This window comes from Tursiops truncatus, chromosome X (assembly GCF_011762595.2).
Source record: "Tursiops truncatus isolate mTurTru1 chromosome X, mTurTru1.mat.Y, whole genome shotgun sequence".
Classification (NCBI taxonomy): domain Eukaryota; kingdom Metazoa; phylum Chordata; class Mammalia; order Artiodactyla; family Delphinidae; genus Tursiops; species Tursiops truncatus.
In genome coordinates this window covers 71762907-71772154 of record NC_047055.1, presented here as the reverse complement: position 1 = coordinate 71772154, position 9248 = coordinate 71762907, and positions in this window count along the sequence as shown.

Below are 9248 nucleotides of genomic sequence, written 5' to 3'. Positions count from 1 at the left end.
TTTGACAAAATTCAACACCCATTTATGATAAAAACCCTGCAGAAAGTAGGCATAGAGGGAACTTTCCTCAACATAATAAAGGCCATATATGAGAAACCCCCAGCCAGCATTATCCTCAATGGTGAAAAACTGAAAGCCATCCCACTAAGATCAGGACCAAGGCAAGGTAGCCCACTCTCAGCACTCTTATTCAACACGATTTGGAAGTTTTACCCAGAGCAATCAGAGAAGAAAAGTAAATAAAAGAATCTAAATCAGAAAAGAAGAAGTAAAGCTCTCACTGCTTGCAGATGACATGATACTATACACAGAGAATCCTAAAGAGTCTAACAGAAAACTAGTAGAATGAATCAATGAATTTGGTAAAGTAGCAAGATACAAAATTAATGCACAGAAATCTCTGGCATTCCTATACACTAATGATGAAAAATCTGAAAATTAAATTAAGAAAACACTCCCATTTACCACTGCAACAAAAATAATAAAATATTTAGGAATAAACCTACCTAAGGAGACAAAAGACCTGTATGCAGAAAATTATAAGACACTTATGAAAAAAATTAAAGATGATACAAATAGATGAAGAGATATACCGTGTTCTTGGATTGGAAGAATCAGCATTGTGAAAATGACTCTAATACCCAAAGCAATCTACAGATATTATGCAATCCCTACCTAACTACCAGTGGCATTATTCACAGCACTAGAACAAAAAATTTCACAATTTGTATGGAAACACAAAAGACCACGAATAGCCAAAGCAATCTTGAGAACGAAAAACGGAGCTGGAGAAATCAGGCCCCCTGAGTTCAGACTGTACTACAAATCTATAGAAATCAAGACAGTATGATACTGGCACAAAAACATAAAGATAGATCAATGGAACAGGATAGAAAGTCCAGAGATAAACACACGCACATATGGTCACCTTATCTTCAATAAAGGAGACAGGAACATACAGTGGAGAAAGGACAGCCTCTTCTATAAGTGCTGCTGGGAAAACTGGACAGGTACATTTAAAAGTGTGAGATCAGATCACTCCATAACACCATACATAAAAATAAGCACAAAATGGATTAAAGACCTAAATGTAAGTCCAGAAACTATCAAACTATTAGAGGAAAACATAGGGAGAAGACACTATGACATAAATCACAGCAAAATTCTATTTGACCCACCTCCTAGAGAAATGGAAATAAAAACAAAATTGAATAAATGGGTCCTAATGAAACTTCAAAGCTTTTGGAAAGCAAAGGAAACCATAAACAACACGAAAAGACAACCCTCAGAATGGGAGAAAATATTTGCAAATGAAGCAACTGACAAAGGATTAATCTCCAAAATTTATAAGCAGCTCATGCAGCTCAATAACAAAAAAACAAACAACCCAATTCAAAAGTGGGCAGACGACCTAAATAGACATTTCTCCAAGGATGATATACAGACTGCTAACAAAAATATGAAAGAATGCTCAACATCATTAATCATTAGAGAAATGCAAATCAAAACTACAATGAGATATCATCTCACACCAGTCAGAATGGCCATAATCAAAATATGTAGAACAGTAAATGCTGGCGAGGGTGTGGAGAAATGAGAATACTCTTGCACTGCTGGTGGGAATGTGAATTGGTACAGCCACTATGGAGAACAGTATGGAGGTTCCTTAAAAAAGTACAAATAGAACTACCAAATGACCCAGCATTCCCAGTACTTGGAATATACCCTGGCAAACCCATAATTCAAAAAGAGTCATGTATCAAAATGTTCATTGCAGCTCTATTTACAATAGCCAGGAGATGCAAAGAACCTAAGTGTCCATCATCAGATGAATGGATAAAGAAGATGAGGCACATATATAGAATGGAATATTACTCAGCCATATAAAGAAACGAAATTGAGCTATTTGTAATGAGGTGGATAGACCTATAGTCTGTCATACAGAGTGAAGTAAGTCAGAAAGAGACAGACAAATGCCGTATGCTAACACATATATATGGAATTTAAGGGCAAAAAAAATATCATGAAGAGCCTAGGGGTAAGACAGGAATAAAGACACAGACCTGCTAGAGAATGGACGTAAAGATATGGGGAGGGTGAAGGATAAGATGTGATGAGGCGAGAGAGAGGCATGGACATATATACACTACGAAACGTAAGGTAGATAGCTAGTGGGAAGCAGCTGCATAGCACAGGGAGATCAGCTTGGTGCTTTGTGACCACCTGGAGGAGTGAGATAGGGAGGTTGCGAGGGAATGAGACGCAAGAGGGAAGAGATATGGGAACATATGTATGTGTATAACTGATTCACTTTGTTATAAAGTAGAAACTAACATACCATTGTAAAGCAATTATACTCCCGTAAACACGTAGAAAAACAAAAAGAAAAATTTGAAGGTGAAATCAAGAAAACACTCCCATTTACCCTTGCAACAAAAAGAATAAAATATCTAGGAATAAATCTACCTAAGGAGACAAAAGACCTGTAAGCAGAAAATTATACGACCCTGATGAAAGAAATTAAATATGATACAAAGATGGAGAGATATACCATGTTCTTGAATTGGAAGAATCAACATTGTGAAAATGACTCTATTACCCAAAGCAATCTACAGATTCAATGCAATCTCTATGAAGTTGCCATTGGAATTTTTCACAGAACTAGAACAAAAATATTCACAATCTGTATTGAAACACAAAAGACCACGAATATCCAAAGCAATCTTGAGAATGAAAAATGGAGCTGGAGGAATCAGGCTCACTGACTTAAGACTATACTACCAAGCTACATTAATCAAGACAGTATGGTACTGGCACAAAAACAGAAACATAGATCAGTAGAATAGGATAGAAAGCCCAGAGATAAACCCACAAACATATGGTCACCTTACCTTTGATAATGGAGGTAGGAATGTACAGTGGAGAAAGGAAAGCCTCTTCAATAAGTGGTGCCGGGCAAACTGTACAGGTACATGTAAAAGTATGAGATTAGGTCACTCCCTAACACCATACACAAAAATAAGGTCAATATGGATTAAAGACCTAAATGTAAGGCCACAAACTATCAAAGTCTTAGAGGAAAACTTAGGCAGAACACTCTATGACATAAATCACAGCAAGATCCTTTTTGACCCACCTCCTAGAGAAATGGAAATAAAAACAAGAATAAACAAATGGGACCTAATGAAACTTCAAAGCTTTTACACAGCAAAGGAAACCATAAACAAGACCAAAAGACAACCCTCAGAATGAGAGAAAAGATTTGCAAATGAAGCAACTGACAAAGGATTAATCTCCAAAATTTACAAGCAGCTCATGCAGCTCAATAACAAAAAAAACCCAAACAACCCAATCCAAAAATGGGCAGAAGACCTAAATAGACATTTCTCCAAAGAAGATATACAGACTGCCAACAAACACATGAAAGAATGCTCAAAATCATTAATCTTTAGAGAAATGCAAATCAAAACTACAATGAGATATCATCTCACCCCAGTCAGAATGGCATCATCAAAAAATATAGAAACCATAAATGATGGAGATGGTGTTGAGAAAAGGGAACACTCTTGCACTGCTGGTGGGAATGTGAATTGTTACAGCCACTATGGAGAACAGTATGGAGGTTCATAAAAAAAAACTACAAATAGAACTACCATATGACCCAGAAATCCCACTACTGGGCATATACCCTGAGAAAACCATGACTCAAAAAGAGTCATGTACTAAAATATTCATTTCAACTCTATTTACAATAGCCAGGAGATCGAAACAACATACGTGTCCATCATCGGATGAATGGATAAAGAATATATGGCTCATATACACAATGGAATATTACTCAGCCATAGAAAGAAATGAAATTGAGCTATTTGTAATGAGGTGGATGGACCTAGAGTCTGTCATACAGAGTGAAGTAAGTCAGAAAGAGAAATACAAATACCATATGCTAACACATATATATGGAATATAAGAAAAAACAAATGTCATGAAGAACCTAGGGGTAAGACAGGAATAAAGACACAGACCTACTAGAGAATGGACTTGAGGATATGGGAAGGGCAAAGGGTAAGCTGTGACAACGTGAGAGAGTGGCATGGACATATATACACTACGAAACCTAAAATAGATAGCTAGTGGTAAGCAACCACATAGTACAGGGAGATCAGCTCGGTGCTTTGTGACCAGCTAGAGTGGTGGGATATGGAGGGTGGGAGGGAGGGAGATGCAAGAGGGAAGAGATATGGGAACATATGTATATGTGTAACTGATTCCCTTTGTTATTAACCAGAAACTAACACACCATCGGAAAGCAATTATACTCCAATTAAGGTAAAAAAATTTATATGAAGCTTTCCTAAAAGCAGATAATTTTTGGCTTGACTTCCAGGAAACTGAGAAATAAATTTAGTGTTCAATAATTTTAACTACATTAGCCCTTGTATTTAGCATTATTTCTTCCTCCTCCTTTTTCATGGCTTTGATTTTCTGTTCAGATAGCCTAATTGTAGATTTATGTTTTATTATAAACCAACTCAGATTAATTTAGGAAAGAGGTAAGGTCAAAATCAATCAAGATGTAAGTGGGTAAAGTGTTTTTCATTAGCAAAGAAATGTGACTTCTTTAGACAACGTTTGTACTTCTCTTTCAGTTCTCAAAAACCTAAATCCAGTTGGCTTCGCTTTGATCCTTTCAGTCACGGAAGTAGTATCATGTAGTGGCGAAAAAACGTGGACAGAGCCAGGTTTGAATTCCAGATGTATTATTTCTTAACTCTGAGTTCTTGGGCAAATCACTCAAAAGATCTGTGTCTCAGTTTCCTCCTTTGTAAAATGGAGGTAATATTTACATCTTGGGACTATGATGAAGATTAAAATATTGTATGATAATGGACTGACATAAATTAAGTGTTCCATGACTATGTATTCCCTTCTTTTTCCATCAGAGCCAGACAACAATGGTAGAGGCTTTAGTATATATATTAGTCCTCGAAAGTCTGAAAGATCAGCCCGTCTCAAAGAGGAGTATTTTCCTGAGCATCCTGAGTACCAAGGCTCTTGGTATTACAGTTCAAAGAGAAAGCCTACCAAGGAAGCCCTGGTAGCAGTGGTCTGACATTGTGGCCACTATTTTATAGGGATTGGAATTGTTCTCACCACCAGAACTTCCTCCTTTGACATAACTTTATACTTGGGAAACCCCAATGAAGCTGTTACTGCTAGAAACCATTGGGATTTATTTTAGGGTTGTGTCTTTTAAAAATTATTTTGTGGCTTTGTGGTGCAATATTTAAGTGCTTTAGAAAGAGTTTTTGATAATCTCCAAAGACATTTTCCTTGGTTGAGAAATGCATACTGGACAGGGAGTCAGGAGGCCTGGGCTGATACTTACATGCTGCATGACCTTAGGTTTTATTTTCCTTGTGGATAAAATAATAATATCTAACATTTATTGAGCAATTACTAAGTGCCAGGCACTATTGTAAGTGCTTTACATAAATATTGCATATTTATATACTCATTTAAGACTCACAACAATAACTATCATTATCCTCATTTGAAAGATAAAGAAATCAAGACCCAGAAAGCTTAAGCAACTTGCTGAGAGTCAGAAAGCAGTCTGGATTCAAAAGCCTGTGCTCTTAACCCCTACACTGTACCGCTTCAATAAAATCAGCAGATTGGATTATACCAGCACTTCTTAAACTTTGTTCCTGATGACCACTAGTCCCACAAGATAAGTTGTTTAAAAAAGAAAAAAAGTATTCTAAGGTAAAATATGTTGACACCACAAACACTGTGGAGATTGATAGTGAATTTTTACCTGTTAAGGTCTCTAAGAAACCCTGTAAGAAACCTGCTTATAATGCAGTGTTTCCCTAACCTGACCACAGAACTCTGTGTGTATGTGTGCATGTGCGTGTGTGTGCGTGTGCATGCACACACACCTATTAACATTCTGTGGAACTAGGGTTTATAGAACGTGCTTTAAGAAATGCTGGTGTTAATCTGGAAGATTCATTATCTTAAGTGCTTCCAGCACTTAATAATGATAGCTGTGTGGACTGTAAAATGCAGCATTCCTTTCTGAGTCTCAAATTTTCTTTAATTGGAGGGGTGCTGCAAATTACGGTGTGATGAGGTATAAATTCAAGGCTGGTCTGGGTTGCATTTTTAACACTTGCTTCAAATGACCTTGTATGTCTTAACACAAAAGACTTCATTTGCCCTCTACCTTTTCCTTTCCTCCTTCCTCAACTGTTACATATTTTCTCACTTATTACTTAAAAGAAGAGACTTAAATCAGAGATGCTTGTTATGAAAATAGGAGAAAGCTTTTTTTAATATGTGCAGGGTGAAGCAATTGTTTTCATGATGAATACTCTTTGTTGTCAGAGGTGACGCCACATGGAGCAGGGCTTATGTGGAACACGGGCTGTCAGATATCACCAAGCTGTTAGTCCTCGAGCCAGATGTCCTGTCTTTTATTTAATTATTTTTGCAGTGTTTCCAAGTTGTTACCAGTAATTGTGACAAATAAGGATGGTAAATGAATTCAGAGAACTATGAAGTGCACCTGATTTCCTCCCTTCCTCCCTTCCTGGAAGGGTAATGAAAAACAAAAAAACCAACATGGTTTATGGTCTACATCTTCTCTAAGAGCAAAGATCTTGTAAATGTCGGCATGTTCTGTTTACAGTCCAGGTGTGCAAAACTAACAAAGCAGTTGGGTGGCCTTACTGGTAATTAGAGTCTCTATAGTACTTAGTGGTGGTCATCTTCTTCTCACCTCTTTTCTTTCTCGCTCCATCTCTCTCTCTTTACTCTCCCTCTCCTCCCTTCTCTCTTCCTCTCTCCTTTTTCCCTTTTCTCCCCCCTCTATCCTTTCTCTCCCGTCACCCTACCCTCCCTCAGGTCTTTTTTTTTTTTTTTTTTTCTCGGTACAGGGGTCTCTCACTGTTGTGGCTTCTCCCGTTGCAGAGCACAGGCTCCGGACACGCAGGCTCAGCGGCCATGGCTCACGGGCCCAGCTGCTCCACAGCATGTGGGATCTTCCCAGACCGGGGCATGAACCCGTGTCCCCTGCATCAGCAGGCGGACTCTCAACCACTGCGTCACCAGGGAAGCCCTACCCTCAGGTCTTTTAAGTCTCTTCCCCACATCTCTCTTTTTCTTTCTCTCTTCCCCCTATACACATACAATGGGACACAGATTTCTGTGGGAAAAAAGCACACCAGGCAGAGACACCCTCTTACACACTGTCTTAGAACCAGAGGGATCTCTGGTGCCTATGAATAGAGAAAGGGGTGGGTCTGAGTAATCGCAGGTTTCCTAAAAGGTCCTACCTGCTAATACACACAGGTTCCCTGCAGTGTGAACCCCACAGGAAGTCCATATTAACAGTTTCAATATTAACAATTTCCCTCTCTCTGAGGCACTTGGTAACCTTCATACACGGACATTGTAGCCTTTTGGTAGATAGTGCCCTGGGCCTTAGCAGCAACTCCTTTTGAGTGGCCGATTTTCCCCTTTGTTGCATATTTCCTTCCATGCAAGGCTGCCTGTCCTGGGACAAGCAGGAGAGCGCTAAAGATGCTTTATAGTTTCAATTTCTACTCGTCACCCATTGCCATTATTTTCCTGAAGTGTGACTTATTTTCCTGAGTATGAGAGAGTGAGCCCTTATTCCAACTGGCACTGATGTCTTTTGTTAACCTAATCACAATATAGTTCCTTCTAGCAACAGCAAGACTACTTCCTTTTAACTTTCAATTAGCTGAAGCAATCACATGCTTTTACCAAACTATTCTCATCAATTTTAAATTGCCTCCTGCATTCAGATTAGCAAATGCCTACATACAGCTTCCTCATCAGGAAAGGAAATGGTATGCACTCATGTTTCTTTTGCAGCATTACTTTGCAGCATTTCCAATAAGCATTTTTTTGTTACATCTTTATTGGAGTATAATTGCTTTACAATGGTGTGTTAGTTTCTGCGTTATAACAAAGTGAATCAGTTATACATATACATATGTTCCCAAATCTCTTCCCTCTTGCATCTCCCTCCCTCCCAACCTCCCTATCCCACCCCTTTAGGTGGTCACAAAGCACCGAGCTGTTCTCCCTGTGCTATGCGGCTGCTTCCCACTAGCTATCTATTTTACATTTGGTAGTGTATATATGTCCAAGCCACTCTTAGAGGAAAACATAGGCAGAACACTCTATGACATAAATCACAGCAAGATCCTTTTTGACCCACCTCCTAGAGAAATGGAAATAAAAAACAAAAATAAACAAATGGGACGTATAAGCATTTTTACCCCGTACCTCATTCCTAACCTTCTTCTACTTGTTCTCTGCCTGAAGAGTGCTGTGGCTTCTTTTTTTATTTTTTTTCTCTTCTTAGTCCATTTGGGCTTTTATACAAACACCACAGTTTGGTGGCTTATAAACAACAGAAATTTATTTCTCACAGTTACAGAGGCTAGAAGTGTAACATTAGGGTGCTAGCATGTTTGGGCCTGGTAAACTCCCTCTTCTGAGTTGCAAACTGCCGATGACTTCTCACCCTGTTCTTACATGGCTAAAGCAGGCAAGGAATCTCTCTGAAGCCTCTTTTATAAGGGTACTAATCTCACTACTCCTATTTATGAGAGCTCTGCCCTCATGACTTAATCACCTCCCAAAGGCCCAACCTCTGAATACCATCACATTTGGGCATTAGGATTTCAACATATGAATTTGGAGTGTGGACACAAGCATTCAGACCAAAGCACCTTCCTTCTCCATTTGGGTTTTTGACCTTAAAGTATCTCTTAGGTTCTAATAGTTCTTTTTTCTTTATCTTATACTGGGCCTTCTGAGTTTGGTTTTTTGCTTAACTCTACTCCTTCTCTGGCCTTGTCCTTCCACCCTTCTTCCCTTCTCTAATTGGGCACTTCTTGCTATCTTTCCCTTCCTTCTTTTTCTCCAGTCAACCTTTAGCCACCTTCTATAACTGTACCTCTAGCACAGGTGACTCTGTGCTGCAAATAAATGCCTTCCTGATTTTGAATGCATACATCAGTAAGCAACAGCTTTCAGCGAGCAGTAGCTGGAAGCAAAATCTTAGTTCCCAGGCTGGGAGTCCTAACTGCCTGTTCTGTTTTCCCAGCACCACTTATTGAAGAGGCTGTCCTTTCTCCACTGTACATTCCTGCCACCTTTATCAAAGATAAGGTGACCATATGTGCATGGGTTTATCTCTGGGC